The sequence below is a fragment of the Chenopodium album genome, chromosome 10, assembly GCF_948465745.1.
Source record: "Chenopodium album chromosome 10, dcCheAlbu1.1, whole genome shotgun sequence".
Taxonomy (NCBI): domain Eukaryota; kingdom Viridiplantae; phylum Streptophyta; class Magnoliopsida; order Caryophyllales; family Amaranthaceae; genus Chenopodium; species Chenopodium album.
Window position 1 is genome coordinate 29062680 of NC_137843.1, and position 17860 is coordinate 29080539.

Here is a 17860-nt window from a genome sequence, read left to right on the forward strand (position 1 = left end):
TGATTCGGAGTTTTTGTGCTATAACAAAGTTTAGTTACTCATTATCATTTCAAGATAATTTTATTATTCATATAATTTAAAGCTAATTTGATTTAATTCAATGATATTTTGTTTTACTTTTAGCATTATTTATTCACTTTTGAGTAATTATGATTTACTTTTGGCATATATTAATTTACTTTTTTTTTTAGTTTTTCTACTTTATAGAGATTTTGATAACCTTAGAGTGTTTTGTAATAACTTTTTAATAACTTTAGAGTGTTTTGTAATTATTTTTTAAGATAACCTATGTAGAAATCAAACCTAAACCTCTATGCATCCGCATAGTGCTCTACCATTTGAGCTAATAGGTTTACTTTTTTTTTGGACACAAAGCAAACAAGCAAATTTATTAAAGAAGACTTGAAATGTCAAGAACCACTACATCCGATAAACCATCGGGCACCTCTACGATTCACATTCTCATTTCAACATAACATTTACTCAAATGTGTTAATATGTGAGCAACCTCATTTCTCTCGTTTGTTGCTCTTGAGATGATGGTACAGTTTATTAGCATTGTCCATCTCCAATATAATTCTATGGAGACCTGCTTCAATTGCGATTTGCAAAGCATTCCTAGCAGCTAGCGCCTCACTAACATCAATTACAAATTTTTCCTGCAACCTGCAACAAGTAGCCTGTCACGAATAATGCCCCCAGACCAAATGAAATATCCTCAAAGCAGGATGCATCGGTATTCAACTTGAACACCCCAATTTCAGAAGTTTCCATCACTGTATAGCAGCTATATGAGCATACAACATGCGATCAGGTTGCATAATAGCTTTCTCATGCTCACCAATTATGCCCATAGCTCTCCGGATTGTATCTAAGTACCCACATCTTTCTTACATAAGAGAAGCCCAGAGATACTTCCAAGCCTGCAAATTACACATATTGGATGAAGAGGCAACTATATATTAGCAATTTTCAACTATATTAGCTCAAATAACACTTGAACTAATAGGTTGTAGCACTTGTATACACATATCGATAATCCAACTATGTTTACTTTCATTAACTTATGAGTCTAACTGGTTTACTTTTATTAACTTTCAATCTACTTTTTAATCAAGAGAAAAAACAAACTTTTAAGACTAATTGATTTACTTTTAACCAACTTCTATCTACTTACAGAATTAGAAAATTACAAGAAGCAATATTCATTTTTAATCAGCATAAGATCCTATCCTTCAAACATAGCAGCAAATTCATATAGACTATGCATCACTTCTTTTCACCTCAGTAAAGACTCTAGCAGCACATGACTTATAGTCATACCTAGTGAAACCTGTAGCTAGAATTATAGGATCGTGTGTTGATGGCTCATGAATGACGTTATTCCTGATAGTCCAAGAGGACCAACATAAGTTTGCAAACATTGAAATCTCATCCCCAAGTAGTCTCTCTGCCACCCAGCTTAGGCAATCCTGAAAAGAAGAGTTGGGAGCTTCTGTAATCAATTCTAAAAATCCACTTACACCCAAATTAGGCTAGCATATGCTTACTTTAAGAGAGGATTAGTTTACTTTTAGATACATATAGTTTACTTTTATGAGATATATACTTTCATTGACATAGGTATGAGACCCAGCACAAGAACATTGTACTTGAAGAAAGAAGTAAATAGCTTAAATTAGCAACTAGGCTTGCAAACCTTTAAACCAGCCACTAAAACAAGCTCACAGAGGGAAAATATTTACTCTTACCTGATTAGAAAATAAAGCAAAGTGTAAAGACCTAAATAAAGATACATAAGTGTGAAGAGGACATTGATTATTTAGTTATTAATCCCAAACCACTCATCCCTATGTGATTTCCTATCACCACAAGAAACAAAATTGCACCTGCCACATCCATAAAAGGACCATATATATCTATTTTTGAAATTGAATAAATAATAGGATTCATTGAGGCATTTTGTCAAACACTTAGTGTGCATTAAGAAATCAACAACAATAATTGAATAATCAAAATTAATTGCAATTTGATTTAAAATTGTAGAAAAACAAGAAATATTAAAATTGAAATTAAATTCAGCTATTTAAAAAAAGACATAAAACATCTTACCTCAGAAGCTGCTTCAATGGAGTATCAAAAGCTCGAAATTCCCTTTAATGGAGAATACAGATGATTAGCTTCAATGAAGCAAAGCAAATTGTTAACGAAATTACAAATGAATGCTCCAAATTGATAGGATATATGATGCGATAAACGTAGAAAAAAAAAATTAAACCCTAAAAATCGAATTATACCAAATTTTCAATAATTACCTCTATAGTTGAGAAATTGTGCAATTAGTTCAGCAAATTATTGAAGAATTGTTTAAATTGTAGCAAAATTCATGACTTTTGAGCTGATGATTGAGGTGAGAAAGCTTGAAAAACGTGAGAGAGAAAATGCTGTCAGCGAGAAAGAGGAGAGAGAAACACAAGTTTTTTTTTTGGCTAATTTTCTGATTTAATCATGACACAATTGCAGCCATCCACTTTGTTTTAATCTGACGGTTGAAATGAGTTCCTAGTTCCTGTTATAGGAGAGGTTCTCATTATAACCTGGTCCTATATATATATATATATATATATATATATATATATATATATATATATATATATATATATATATAACACAACAAAATTAGGCTAACATTTTTTATTTCATATAAATATATTACAGTATATGTACAATATCTCATAGTAATGAGTTTTCTATTATCACATATATAATTTCAACTTATAATTCAATCATGACTAGTTGTAGTGGAATAAATCTACTCAGTGCTTCACAAAAAATCTTTAATTAATCTTTAATTTGCCGCTCCTTGATCTGCTTACAAGAGGGCATAAAGCAAAGTTTAGATTGTGATCAATATCTGCTGCAATCTTAAATTAATCTCCAATGTAGCCGCTCCTTAATATGCTCACTTTCCTATGATGTTTCTGGATCCTTAGGTAGGAATTAGTGGTTTAGTGTGGCTTAGGAAGACAGACAAAAGAAGTATCGTGGATCAACATCAACAGTACCATTATTAATTAATAGCTTACCAACTTAAGTTAAATGCAAGAATATCTAGAATCCATACTCCATGCTCACAAAATCACAAGCCTATTGATTAATATCTTACCTACTTAAGAACTAAGAATGTGATCGACTTAAATGCTGAGAGCTGCAATCAAGGTACTAACTATCTGTGTCAACCTATGATTATATTAAATAGAGTAAGATAAAAATTAACACTAACATTAAGTTAACCCTGCAAGACCACTAATATGAGTAAAAGCTAAAAATCGCTAACGAAAAAAGCATTAAAAGTTTGATACATGTTATGAGAAATGATAAGAGACATCCTGAACCAGTATACATTAAAATTTCCACATCTAATCAGCCATACACATTAGTAGGTAATACTTACACGTAACTACTAGATCAATACATCTTCATATACAAAAGGACTCAAATGTACAGATTATTGTATAAACAAAAGCACTTAAATTTCAATTGCAAAAAATGTTACCACTAGTACACTCTAATTTATCTAATAACATAACACATGAAGAGACAAGAAGTGAAAATAAGATAGATTCAATGGGGAGACTGGAAATAATTTAACAATCCAATCAACCAATTACTTTGGTCCTGCTATGATTTACTACTTGGCAAAAAAAAATAGAATCAGTAACATTTCAATTTGGTCTAGTTATGGTCCTAATTTCAGAGACATTGACCTACCCAGCCAAAACGTTGTGGGTATCATCAAATGAATTTTGTAGGTGAGGCCTTTACCTGAAGACAAATATTGAGTACTTTTGTGAATTCGATAAAATAAAATTAATAACAAAATTCTCAATTCGCTAAAACAAACAAACTTAAACCAAAATGAATAGAATTCAGAAATTACATTCTCAAATAATAGAAAAAAGAATACACAGAGTATACAAGCAGTAAGTTAGATGCAAGAAATTACTCGAAAGTAAAGGCGAGGATGAGCAACATTTGGGTTCGTGTGTAAACAATCGATTGTTTAGCTGTTGTTCACAATCACAACTTTCTTTATCCCTTCTTCCTCCATGATCATTAAAATGGAGATCTAGAACATAGAAGTACAGAAGTTAAGTAGAGTATCAATAAAAGTAGCATGAATTTTCTCAATTTAGTTTAAAAAGGGATAGAGCCTTGCAGGAAATAGCATAAACAGAAGTGGCTGGATAGTTAACTTGTATGTCCAAGAGTGATAGATAAGGAATAGTACAAGTAGAAACTAATGGAAGAAATGATCAGCAACCATTCATCAAATTTGATTGTATACAAAACTAATTAGATATATTGCATGGTTCACGATTCAACTAAACATATATGATCTATATCTCCTGTCTAACTCACATGTCATGAGCTTGTTTTCCACTTAGATATAAGAATGAAACCAATTCTTATCCACCCTTAATTACTTAATCATGCAATAAAATCTTACTTAATTGTGTTTATCGTACTCAATAGTTGTCCTAATAATAATTATATTTTCACGATTACTGTTAATAAACATGTATGCTAGACACATCAAACTTTCCCAACTATTACTCTAATTAATATATCTGTAAAAAAATAATATGATAATGTCCATAGAAATTAAAAAGAGATAAGGATACCAACGATTCTAGTGAGACCACTGCATTTTGTTTTACCATCACATAAGATAATCAACCCAAAACATTACGTTTTCAAAATACCCAACATCAAAATTTGAATTTCAATGAGAAGAGAGATGAAGAACCTCTAGAGAGCTTCAATCCAATTCCAATGACAAAGACAACAATCATAAAGTCCTGTTTATCATTTTCAAACATGAAATCAAATCAATTTAAGTTTGGTATCTCCATAATATATACGTTTAAGTGTAAACTAAAACATAGTTACATAAATTCAATAAAAAGCAGAATTTGAATAAGGAAAAATTGGAATTTGGTACCTCAAAAATGGGTTGTTGAATTTCGGTACCCGTTTAAAACTTTATTTTATTTTGGTACCCATTAAACTTTAAAACTACAGCTTTTGGTACCTCCATCCATGTTCCGTTAAGTTTTCCGTTAGTGGGGTTCTGCCACCTTCCAGCCACCCCTTAGCCACCTTCTAGCCACCCCTTAGCCACGTAGCAACCACACACGCAATCATCTCGTCTCGCCACCACACCACAGCCACAAAAACTACCCCCTTGCACGTAGCCACCTTGTCTCGCCACCACACCACAGCCGCAAAATCTACCCCCTTGCACGTAGCCACCTCGTCTCGCCACCATACCACCGCCACCTAAACTATCCCCTTGCACGCAACCACACACCGCCGCACAGCTGCCCTCCAAAACAGCCACCAACACTACTCCTCCCTTGCATGCAGTTACGCAGCCACCTCCAATTCGCCTCTACACCACCGCCACCACAACTACCCCCTTGCACGCAGCCACCGCATCCCAGTCACCAAAGCCACCGAACATACTCCAGCTGTCACCACCACTATTCGAAACTCCCATTCACCTTCAATTCGCGCATCACCCGCAAAACCAACGTGAAACAACCCAGAAAACCGGGTTGTTTAAAAACCCTAAACGGGTTTTGTTTTTCGAGTTGTTTCAAGTGGGTTTTAGCGTTTCAAGGGGCGGCGAAAAGGGGAGGGTGGTTGTTTAAGGGGAGGGAGGAGGACGTCGAACAGGGGAGGGGTTGTTTTCGGTGAACGGTGGTTGTTTTGGGGGCAATTATGGGGCAGTGTGTGGTGGTTTAGCAATTGTTGTGGCTGAAATTGGAGGAGGGAGGAGGTGGGATCGCCGGTGCCGGAGGAATATTTGGGCACCGACAGCTGGCACGGGGAGGGGGGAGGGTGGCTGACGGGGAGCGTGGAGGGGAGGTCGTGGGTGGTTGTTTTTTTTTTTTTAATTTTTTTAAGTTTAATTTATTATTTATTTTAAATTTTTTATTTAATTTTTTAAATTAAATTATTAGATAATTAGATAATGGGCCCCACTAACGGAAAAATTAACGGAACATGGACGAAGGTACCAAAACCTATATTTTATGACTTTGATAGGTACCAAAATAAAATAAAGTTTTAAATAGGTACCAAAATTCATCAGCCCCCATTTTCGAAGTACCAAAATTCAATTTTTCCTTTGAATAAACTCTATGCAAATTCATTATCCAAAATTTGCCTTTTTTAATAATCTTGAGCCATCAATCCACCCAAATAAACAATTAAACCCAAAATTAACATATAACAATAGAATGTGGAAGAACAAATAAAAGAGATTTTCATAAATTATGTTACCCTGAGCTATAACTCCAATAGCAAGAAGATGGAAAATACATTGAGATGACTGGACAAGATCTGTAAGTGTAGAGGAAAAAAAATTAGAAAATGAAAAGATAGAAAAGAATAACATTGCAAGGCAAACAAACAAAAAGATGAAAGAATCTGTGATACCATATAGATCGAGTCATTGAGTAGCCTCAGTAGATTGGGAAATTTTTCGACAGCATTGCAAGGTTAAATTATAACCGTATATTTAAACTCCCTAAAATCTATATTTTCAAGAATCAGACCCGTATATCTAAAATTATAACCATTATTAATGAAAACTAAATATCTAAAAACTATCTATAAAACTCAATTCAATGAAATAAAATTAAATCTGCAAAAGAAAACCTCAATGTTATCGGCACAGGGAAGACAAAATTGATTACAATTGAATATATGTAGACAAATTTCAACGGCCATGTTTATGAGAAACGCAAGTAAAAGTAAAGTTTGCATTAGAACCAGGCCATGATTCCATAAATCTCTTTACAGAATTCGGAATGAAGAAGAGATGATTATTTAGGGTTAGTAAGGTGAGGAGTAAGGTGTTTTCCTGATCTTAATTAGGCGGTTTCATTTTCCCCCAATTTTTTTTCCTTGGGCTGAGTTAATTTTATTCACGTGGGGCACATGCCAGTGTTCACGACACTTTTTTGCGCCAAAATTATGTATGACAAAGAAAGCGTCGAGAAAACACTCCTTTTGTAGTAGTGTTTACAATTTTAAAAACTCGATCATCTTTTCTCAAAACTTCAAATTCCTCAATCTGGTTGTTATAATCCATAACTTATCTTTAAGGCAATTCATCAAATAACTCAATTGATTCTTCCATCACTAATAACTTCTCTATATTAATTAACTTTGTCGTCAATCCCTTAGAGTAAAATCCTTTAAGTAACCATCCAAACAATCATTCCTTAACTAACTTCAATAAATCCCTTCATAAAGTATTATTCTTCAAAATAAACTTCGATTTAAACAAATCCCTTTTATCTCAATACTATTTCTTATAATTCCTTTCACTTCAATTGACTCAAAATCCTTTAACTTTTGTATTAAGTTTCTTCAAAATTCAACCATCAATAATTTAAATAACCATCACAATATTCATCCTCACAATATGGATACTTCCCACCTTTAGGTAAAAATAATCATAGATTAATGCTAATCTCAATTCATACCACAATTCATATTTCCCAAAAATACATCCTTACTCCAACACGAATCTTTAACTCATTATTACCACAAATAATATTTCCTTGCTCAACGTAAATCATATTCCAAAAATTAGTAAAGACTTGGATAACACAAATTCTCCTAATATTCATGATAACAAACCAAAATAACTCCTCATTTCACATGGCAATCATCGAATCCTTTAAACTCAAAATAACAACTCAACCATATTAAACACATGTAAATTTGTATGATTCAAATACTTTCCACATATTACATAGTTAATTATACCATATAAGATCAAAGAAATTAGTCAATAGACTATATCGAACTCATATAAAATTCACACTTAAATAGATAAACCAATACAACAACTTATTGAAATTCACAATCATATATTCAAAATACGATTTTAAAAAGAAATATTTCACAAAAACACATCTATTTTCCATATTTATTTACCAATTTCAACATTAGGAACACTCATTATATAATTCTCACTCCACCAATAATCTTGGAATTCATATATTTCATCATAGAAACCATGTAAATATCATATATACACACAATTTTATGATGTGCACATGAAAATAATTATTTTCAACTTCCACTTGATATAAGCAAATATGTATCTTCCACCTTGAAATTAAAATTCCATAAAACTTCAACATGCACTCAAAATTCGAACAATTATGTTTCTCATGAAAACTTCACATGAACTTTGAAAATTCAAATGCTATCATAATTCAACTTTTATTAATGAGAGTCGCATAGAAGGATTCAAAAAGCTTGAACAATTAAAACTCTAACAACATAGAGAACATGTTGATTCATTTAGAGCTTTCATGTTCACAATTATTCGTTATGAAAACACGCTCTTAGGAACATTCTTTCCATTGCTACTGGTTCCAACTTGTGGTCCACTAGATTGAAATGGCTTGAATGTGTTCTTACTCTCTTGAACTTTCCCTGCCTTGAAATCAGATTCATTCTTGGAGCACTCATATTTACGGTATCCTAGCTTTTGACAATAATGACAACTCACTAGGTTACCTTCACAATATTTCCAAAGATGGTTCTTCTCGCACATTCTATAAAAAATACTATCTCTTGGGTTTCTCACTGTTTCCTTGTGTTGGGTTTCGATAAGTCTAACTCACCACGGAACAAAACCCGACCCAAAGACCCGCTCACAATTAATATAACTAAATGACATAAATAACAAGAAAGAGAAAAAGATGATCTTACCCTTTTCGCGTGCTTCGCTCACACCCGGAGCTCTTACTTCAAAGCCAAGTCTTGCAAGTGCAGAGACCTCCTACAATATCCACCCGCAACTCGACCCGATCAGTCTTTTACTCGGAGTTTATCCGAGTCGGACCAAAACACTACTCGAGTATTATATGAACTTAAAGGTTTTCTCTCAAGTGGAGATGCCTTATTGAGTTCCTACTCAAGTGAACAATCCCAAGGTATTTCTTGGCTATTTATAAGGAGTGCTTCCTTGTGAATTCCTCTCATCTTTCAATGTGGGACCTTTTCATAAAAAGATCCCACATGGAAAGAATGTTGAATTCAATTCCTAGTTAAATAAACCAAGGAATCACTAAGTAACAAGTGTCACATGGTTAGGTGAGGACCACTTCCTCACTTGCTCCCAAAGGAAACTCACATCCATTGTAAGAGAACCATGTGGCACCCAACCTTGAGCCCCAAGATCGGTTCGGTTGGGCCGCCACCCTTCGGCCCGCGTCCATGACCCGTCACCCAAGTCCGCGGCTCACTGTCACATGCCGCTGCCAACGTGGCGCGCTGGCACGCTGCCACATGGAGTGCTTCCATGTGGCGCGCTTCCCTGGCCTTTCGTGTGGCTAGGGTTTTTACTTGTTACTTGAAGCATTTTCCCGTCTCGCCAATTCCTAAATTTTGGCTCAACTTTTGAGATTCAGTACCGACACTTTAAGCTCGAAATCTGACGTCTTTGTTCATAATACTCGAGTGACTCATTAATTCCTTTCGGATTAATTCGTTGTATTGTATCATTAGTTGCTTGGGTGTGACCCAAAGGGTTCAGTTAAGATTAAGTTATAATATTAATTATGGATTAATATTACTAATCGGAAGCGGCCTCTAACTAGGCATTCCAATCACTTGACCTCACTAAATAATTAGATTTCTAATAATTCTGAACCCTCTATCGGAATAATACACTTGTTCGAAGGACACCATTCCTATCAATCTCCCACTTGTCCATCCGGACAAGTGTGGTTTTTGTGTATAGCCTATTTCCTATGTCACTTAATGTCTCTTCATGAAGTATAAGGTAAGATTATTCGTCATCCTTATTACGTCCTGAAGTGTTTCTCAAAATCTGAGTTCGACTGTTAATAAGCAGATGATTTCTAAAAATCTATCTGAGCACGACCATGCAATTTCACAGTCTCGCTCTTCGAGAGGCCTTGTAAACAACAAAGACATGTTCCTTATTGTTAGTAGGGGGACATTCCCAGTCTTGTAATGTCAGCTTCTCTTACTAAGAGGACCTAGCCGCCCGAGTATTACCGTTATAATCCCCATGTATGACAGACGTTTGACGAACATCAAAGCAGACTAGTAATCAAACAAGAGAACTCACAATACTCATGGTCGAGGAAAGAGGTTCCGATAGCCATAATGAGAAGTGTACTTATGAAGATTTTTAAATCTCTTAAAGTATTCTCATAGGTCGATCCGGTATGGTTCTAAACTAATACCCGTGCAAATGATTTATGACAATTATGTCCTTGTAGCACAAGAAACGGTGCTATAAATCAAACTACACACTAATCTCAAGTGGTCATTAATCGTCTATTACTTAAATGACCTCGATTAGGGATAATTTTCGATTACAATATTCAATGTTCACTTAATAGGTGTTTCTTTATCCAAGACTGGTCTTGATACCCTATTTTTAATATTCTCAAAGTCAAATGGACTCATAATTTAATTCTGAACTATAATTAAATAGTTTTGTGGCATAATTAGAAAAATTTTATTCCACTATGAAACTTTACATCGTTTCATCTTATGATAAATGGTTTTACCAAATGTTTTAAGAGTAATACTCTTTATAAAACATTTATAGAAATCACACCTATATTTAATATGCTTGATTTCTTTCGTGCAATTGTGGGAATGTTGTCATTCACTTATTGCATAGGTTTAGTTATGATTACTTTGCAAATCTTAGCATCTTCATTATCTACCACTTTTATAATAAGATGATAAAATTCGAGAGTGTTATGGATTATATGTGATTTAGGATTTATTGTCCAAGTGATGACTCCCACTCATTTTCATGATCGAGATCTTCAACTTGACAACCTACAATCATCAAGGTTCAATAACGAACTTTCCATTTAAAATCTTCCTTATTATTGCCTTTAAGGCAACAATATTCTCAACATATATTTTAGTAAACTTCCTGATGATGCTTTGCTTGGGTTTCACTCCAAACGGCTCACAACGATTTAGGATACCCTAATCACTTGTGATCATGAAAATTTACCTTAAATTTCCGCACATTATACATGGATGCACATCCATGTTACCATTCTCAAGCAACGATGCTTCTTAGCTCGTGCTTATAAATGGCTTTCTTGTTAAGGATCTGATCCTTGTTAAGGTTTATGCTTGCAACATTAATGCTTAAATTATATTTGTCTCCATGCCTCAAGAACCTATCCTCTTACTTATTCAAGTACTTTGGATGTTCTTGATCATAATCTAACTTAGATTCAAGTTGATTGATACTTCACATTCTTTTAGCAAGTAAGTTGTGTGACGATTCCATATCGTAGCATTCATGATGGATTTAATTGTAGAATGATTATTCTCAATCTTATTCCATCCATGTGACATTTTAGCTCATCCAATTTCACTGAGTCTTGCTAAACTATTTGCTATGTGATGCGGTTGAAAGTCTCTACTAGAGTCTTTGTCGTTTGACTTAGTATTTAGCCTAGCTTATACTTAGTTCAAACATTTACTTAGTTTTATACATATGGGTCAAAAGCCTTTTAAAGTCCTTCATGTTTAACATGGTAAATTTCTTTACTCATTTTAAACATTTATTTAAGTCTATACCATAGATCTTAATTCCCAATATGTACTAAGTATTGTCTTTAGCTTGGTCTATTATCGAAAACACTTTCAAATCTGAGCATTGAGCATTTGATAGTTATTTCACAATAGAGCTCATAAACTTCTTGTTGGACCATATAAGATTGACTTTTGCTCCCACTAAACTTCTTATCCATAAGTATTTCTATGTTTCTCCATAAGCCAATCCTTTGATTAACTTTATGAGAAAATACGTTCCAATTCCTTTATGCAATGCTTCCTTCAATCCCATCATGGATTTCCTGAGCCTGCTTTCAAATCTAGCATTATTTAGATTTTCAAAACCCTTAGACTATTTTCATAGTCACTTCCAAAATCTTATTTTAGGAAGGCAGTTTTGGTATCTATTTTGCCATATTACATATGTGCAATATTACTAGAATAATCGCGAAAAGACTTGAGCATTCCGATTGGTGAATAGGTTTTTATCAACTCCGTGAATTTAATTATATCCTTTTCAACCAATCTAGCTATGTATACATATACATTTCCACATTTGTTAGTTTTCTCATTGAAAACTTATTTGCGATCGATAGGTCTTTCACCCTTCATGCAAATTAATCAAGTTTTAAACATGATTTTCAAACATGGAGTCTATTTCGGATTTTATAGCTTCTAACCATTATTCGGAATTTGGATTTGTCGTAGTTAATTTACAAGACATTATTCCCTTACCATTTAATAGTAAATAGTATGCTTGTAAGTCTTAGGTTTATTTCTAACTTAATAGAAATTTATAGGATTCAATCTAAACCTTTGGTGAATTCTATACCTATACGAGGTAATTGCATCAAACACTAAGTTTCAAGGCACTTTTAAAGCCCTTTGATTATCAATCCAACATTTCTGATATTTTGTGAGTAATGAATTCTCTTTTAAGGCACTTGTAAAGTCCTTTTGAGTATTCTTGATCAAGCATTCTCATGAAGCCCTTTTAAGGTCTTCTGAGATTCTCAATTCTAGTTTGTTGCTAATCTCGATGGTCATCAAGTTCATTTTCGTCCCACTTGTCGTTTTGAAAATGTGTTACTTTTTAGAAAGACACCACTTAGACCAACAAACATTATGTTCTCAATTAGGTTGTGGAGGTAATGCCCATAGTCTTACTTTTATGCTTACAAAGAGACAGTATATTGTCTTTGGGTAAAAGTTCGTTGTGAAACAAACAGTTAGCTCCCACTTGAGCTATCTTAGCCTTTAATGAGCCATTGAGCTCCCACTGAGCCACCTAGCTTCCATTGAGCTAGTGGGCTCCCACTGAGCCAGTGAGCTCCCACTTAGGCTAAGAGTCTTAGACATATAGTTGAAAATACGTTTAGAAGTTATTTATATCCAAAACTGAATATGGCGTCCTTTCTTAGCTTCGACATTTTATTTAGTGTAACATTAGTCATTTGTGCAAATCTTTAAGAATTTTATAGGAAGGGATGTGATCCATCATCGTTCGAGTCCTTTTCAAATGACATCGAGGTCTCCGTGAAGACATACTGTGTTCTTTGCAGAGTTATTTATGAAAATTTCCATTCATAACTTTGTGATGGTCACGCTTGGCTCAAGAAAACATCGCTCGATCTAATCTAGACGTTTTGATATCTTGCCAAGTCGATTCCGTACTTCACTGAACTCTTGAGCTACTTAAGTCAAGTTTGTTCACATTTGATGAATATAGCCATATTCTTTCAAATTCTTTGTGAAACGTTGAAGTAACTGAATCCTCTTTAGCTTTCGGAGTCAATTGTCTATACCAAGAACAATAGCTCTTTGCTTTGCCGGTTTCAACAAGTAAGACTTGCTTGTCTTAGAACGATTCCGAATCGATCAACTATCAAGAGCCTATCTAATAGAGCCTTAAGTACGTTCTTGTCGATGTGACATTGCTAAAGATGTTCGGAACACAAATCATGCCCATGACTTGAACTTTGTGAGTTTATCATGTTAGGGAAATGTTTGTTTATAATAATGCATTCTTGACTCATGGCTTAGATAACCATGTATCTAAATAAATTCACAACTATTGCTATTTACTTTGAATGTGAGTCTTTCCGTGTGTACACTACTACAAAATAGTCCAAAGAGACCATCTCAAAATGGCCAAGCCGCCCAAAAGACCATTTTAGGTGTGGTCTCTAGCTAAGAGGTTTCTTTGGCCAAAGAGACCATTCCATCAAAAATGGTCTCTTGTTTTAAAAAGAGAGACCACTTATATAAAATAGGTGGTCTGAATTTTGTAAATTGAGACCACTTATTTAAAATAGGTGGTTTTAGTTTTTGAAAACCCGAGACCACTTATTTAAAGTAGATGGTCTCAGTTTTTGAAAACGTGAGATCACCTATTTTAAATAGGTGGTCTCTTTCTTTCTTTTTTTAAAAAAAAGAAAAATATATTTTTATTTTAATACATTTAATTTCAATTAAACAGAAGTACAATTCCTCTATTTAACATTAATAATGAAATACAAGTAGTTTATACTTAAAAGAAATTTTTACAAACCCATACTAAAAACATACTCATAAAAATTACAATCAATATTCTTATTAAAAACTTTACAAAACCAATACTAAAAATTAAATCAAATGCTACTATCAATATTCATTAAATAAAAAAATAAAAAAAAAGTCTTCTTAGCAGATCTTGTGCACACTTTTTATTACCTGAAAAATTTTCCAAGACATCCAAAATTAGCAAACAATTATAATAAAGAAATATTTAACAAATACTTTAGATTAGCCGCAATTAAATTTAAAAAAGCAGAAATTAAAAAGTTAATTAGAAGAGAAAAAAAAAACAGAAGTAAAACTTAAAAAAGAATAATTTAAATCCAGCCACAACCCAGCTAAGTCGAACTAATGCGATTTCAGAAAGTAGAGTAATTTGATACCTTCATCACAATGTAGTTCTTCAATTCTCCAAATTTAATCATGTACTCCTTCAACCCATTGGTGTCGACGTCCTAAGGGATACTGAGAACCTGAAGAAATAGCCCAAATTCGATAAATTTGAAAACCACCACACTTCAAACATTATTCCAAGCATGATACACATCAACTTATATAGCTCATTGATAAGCACTTACCACAAGCTTTCTGTCCGTGATTGAAACGGATCGAAACGGGGCAAAACAAAAACCCTATACGGGGAATTATGCAAAAAGGAGCGAAAAAACAATATGGAATATGTAGGCGTCGTTTGAAGTGTGCTTACATTAAACATTTGTGAATATGCTTGGCACTCATAGGAAGTGAGGATTGTCATATACGATTAGGGACAAGGAAACTAAGGAGCCTCCAATAAGTTTTTAAGGAACTTGTAAACCGTTCACGGATCATTTAAGGCAACCACGATAAAGGGACAACGATAGGCAACAACGATTGACCTGTGAAGGTTACACCCCATTCATAATCCATGAGATTACTAACTCCATATGGTTCGGAACCACGAAAGGAGGATCGGGGATGATGATACGAAGTGAGTTATGGAGTCACATTCGCCCGTATTGGCCTCTACTCGATTCTTATAGTGAAAAGTGATTCCTGCTATCTCAAAGGCATGCAAACAAAGATTCAATTCGCTCCAAACTATTATTATGCTAAATTGGTTGAATATTAGTGCAACACATAATTCTAAAATATTAGTGATCTCTTGATTAAACAACAAGATTAAAAAGGAACCTAAATTGGTCCTCTAAATTATCTTATTAGGCGTGATTTTCGATTACATATTCCCTTGAAACACGCAATATGGTGATCAATAAATATATAATAGAATAAACATTAATATTGGAAGCAATTTAACAATAAATTGTTAGTCAAATCAAATATAAATTAACCTAATAATGATACTAGCAATATAAAAATAAAATAAGTAAGTAAATTAATTAATTACTCACATTTCGTGCGCTCTTTTAAATTGCTACATCATGAATAAATCGTTAGTAAATTCAATAAAAATATAAATCAAATTGAAATTAAATTAACTTAAATTAAATTAAAAGCAGAGTTGATTTGGTCCAAACCCTCAGTTAATTCTACCTTTCACACCTTGGTTTAAGGACGGAACCTCAGGTGTTGTATGGACTCCTTGGAGTGCTTAAGGAAGGAATGATGTAGATAGGAATATAAATTTAAGGCTTAGAGTATGAGAGAGAGAGAAGAGAATGATTATTTTGGCATAGAAGAGAGGAAGAGAGAATAATTTTGTGATCAACCTTGTTGATGATTGAAAAAGGGGTGATATGACTTCTATTTATAAAGACAAAAAAGAAGGGTAGAAGAATTAAGATAAAATCCAAATTCGAATAGGAATAAAACTCTTGCGATAGGCAGTAGTTTTTGCGGTTTTTGTTTTTATCATATCTTTTGATCCAGAAATCGGAATAAGATAAATAATATGTCGTTGGAAAGATCTTGAAGTCTACTTGCTAACCCAAATATAATCAGATTTAAATAGTTTTTAGAATAAAACATATGGCCAAAATAGTGGGATGGTGTCAGTTTTGGATAGAGTTTCGTATTTCTTTTATATCTTTTTCATTATAGCTCGGAATTAATATTATAACATATCATTGAAAATATAATTTCAAGGTCTATCCAACCATCTAAGGTTTAGATTAAAAAATATGAGGCACAAAAATCATATCTGACTATCTTTGAACGTCTTTCAATTCGAATAGAATTAGGACTTTCAAAAAGAGGAGTTTTATTCAATTTCCAAATCTTTAATCTTATCTTTTCATAAAGGATAATTAAGATCTTTTAGAAACTTATAGAAGCTTCCAGTTAATCCTAATTGGTTTAGGAATGATCATTGGGTCGTAGGTAAGGTGGGCTTCGGTTCGGTTTAGGCTCAGTTTAGTATTTTGACCATAACTTATTCGTTATAACTTGGATTTGGGCTTATAATATATCATTGGAAAGCTCTTTTCAAACCCTATCCACTATTCTATCATTGGACCTAGATTATGGACTAAAATAAACTGGTCTAAACGTTTTTATAAAAAGGACACGAAATGAATGATTTTATGGGACACGAAATAAATTATTTTGGGTTTAAAGGCACGAAAAGAGGAAAATAAGTTATGGTTTGGGGAAATGGGCTAGGAATTGGGTTGGTTTGTGAAATTTATTGGGATTGAATATGGATTTAAGCGCTCTAAGATTAAATACTCAACCCGACCAATAATGGCGGTGAAAGGTTGTTCATCATCGGGTTTGGTTTTGGGGAGACATTTTTAGGTGTCTACAGAATAATGAATTCCTCTGTCTCGAATTAACAGGTGTTCACCGGCCACCGGTTTCGGGTGGGTCGCAAGTAGTCGCCGGATTCGATTGGAGGGTCGCAACCTACGTCGCCTCCGGCCTTCTCTACAAAGAATCAAGCCCCAACCCACACCATCAAACCCATCCACACCCACGCCAACAAAAAAACACCAACCCCAGCAGATCTTAAGAGGAAGACAGGAGAGAGAAAGAAAGGGGAAATGAGAGAGAGGATGAAGGAGAAAGAGAAAAAGAAGGAGATCGAAGAGAAAGAAAAATGAAACGAGGGAGATGGAAGTATGGAACAGCTGGAGGGGATATGGAAGAGATAGAATAAGGAAGCTCTAGGGTTTGATCATTATACATGTTGGCAATCCGTGTGATACTTAATGCTTTTTTAGTAAAAAAAATTAAGAGAGAGACCATTTATTTAATATAAGTGGTCTCTCTTTCTTTTAATTAAATAAATAAATGAGGGAGAGGCCATTTATTTAAGAGAGACCATGTATTTAAGAGAAGTGGTCTCTTTCTTTTTTTTTTATTAAAATAAAAAAGTAAAGAGAGACCATTTATTTAAGAAAAGTGGTCTTTCCTTCATTTTAATCTTCCTAAGATTTTACCTAAGAGACCATTCATTTGAAATATTGGGTCTCTAGAAACAAAGAGACCATTTATTTAATTAATGGGTCTCTTATTTAAGGTCTCTTTGAGCAATTTTATAGTTGTGGTAAACGGATCATTTGCTTATTATGGAACATAATATATAATAACCATTATTCGTTCCAGCCTTTGCTTAAAAGGTCTTTAAACAAAGCATGTGACCTTACAACTGATTTAGCTCTCCTCGCTTCATTCTAAGCTTGTAAGTCAATAACTGAGCTTATCT

General features: G+C 33.7%; 2 long non-coding RNA genes across 4 annotated transcripts; both read right to left on the bottom strand.

Moving 5' to 3' along the window:
* Positions 1–430: 430 nt before the first annotated feature.
* LOC145562393 (uncharacterized) lies at positions 431–2565 on the bottom strand. 3 transcript variants are annotated; one of them, XR_014094366.1, is made up of 4 exons: positions 2316–2565; positions 2113–2154; positions 1324–1472; positions 431–923 (listed from the first exon to the last, which is right to left on the bottom strand). It is a non-coding gene; the product is annotated as an uncharacterized LOC145562393 (long non-coding RNA). The 3 variants fall into 3 exon arrangements; XR_014094365.1 differs by having other exon boundaries at positions 2113–2180; XR_014094367.1 differs by lacking the exons at positions 2113–2154; positions 2316–2565 and adding an exon at positions 1551–2097.
* A 1187-nt stretch (positions 2566–3752) lies between these two features.
* Positions 3753–5833, bottom strand: LOC145563871 (uncharacterized). The gene is made up of 3 exons (XR_014094646.1): positions 5006–5833; positions 4811–4862; positions 3753–4129 (listed from the first exon to the last, which is right to left on the bottom strand). It is a non-coding gene; the product is annotated as an uncharacterized LOC145563871 (long non-coding RNA).
* Positions 5834–17860: the final 12027 nt, after the last annotated feature.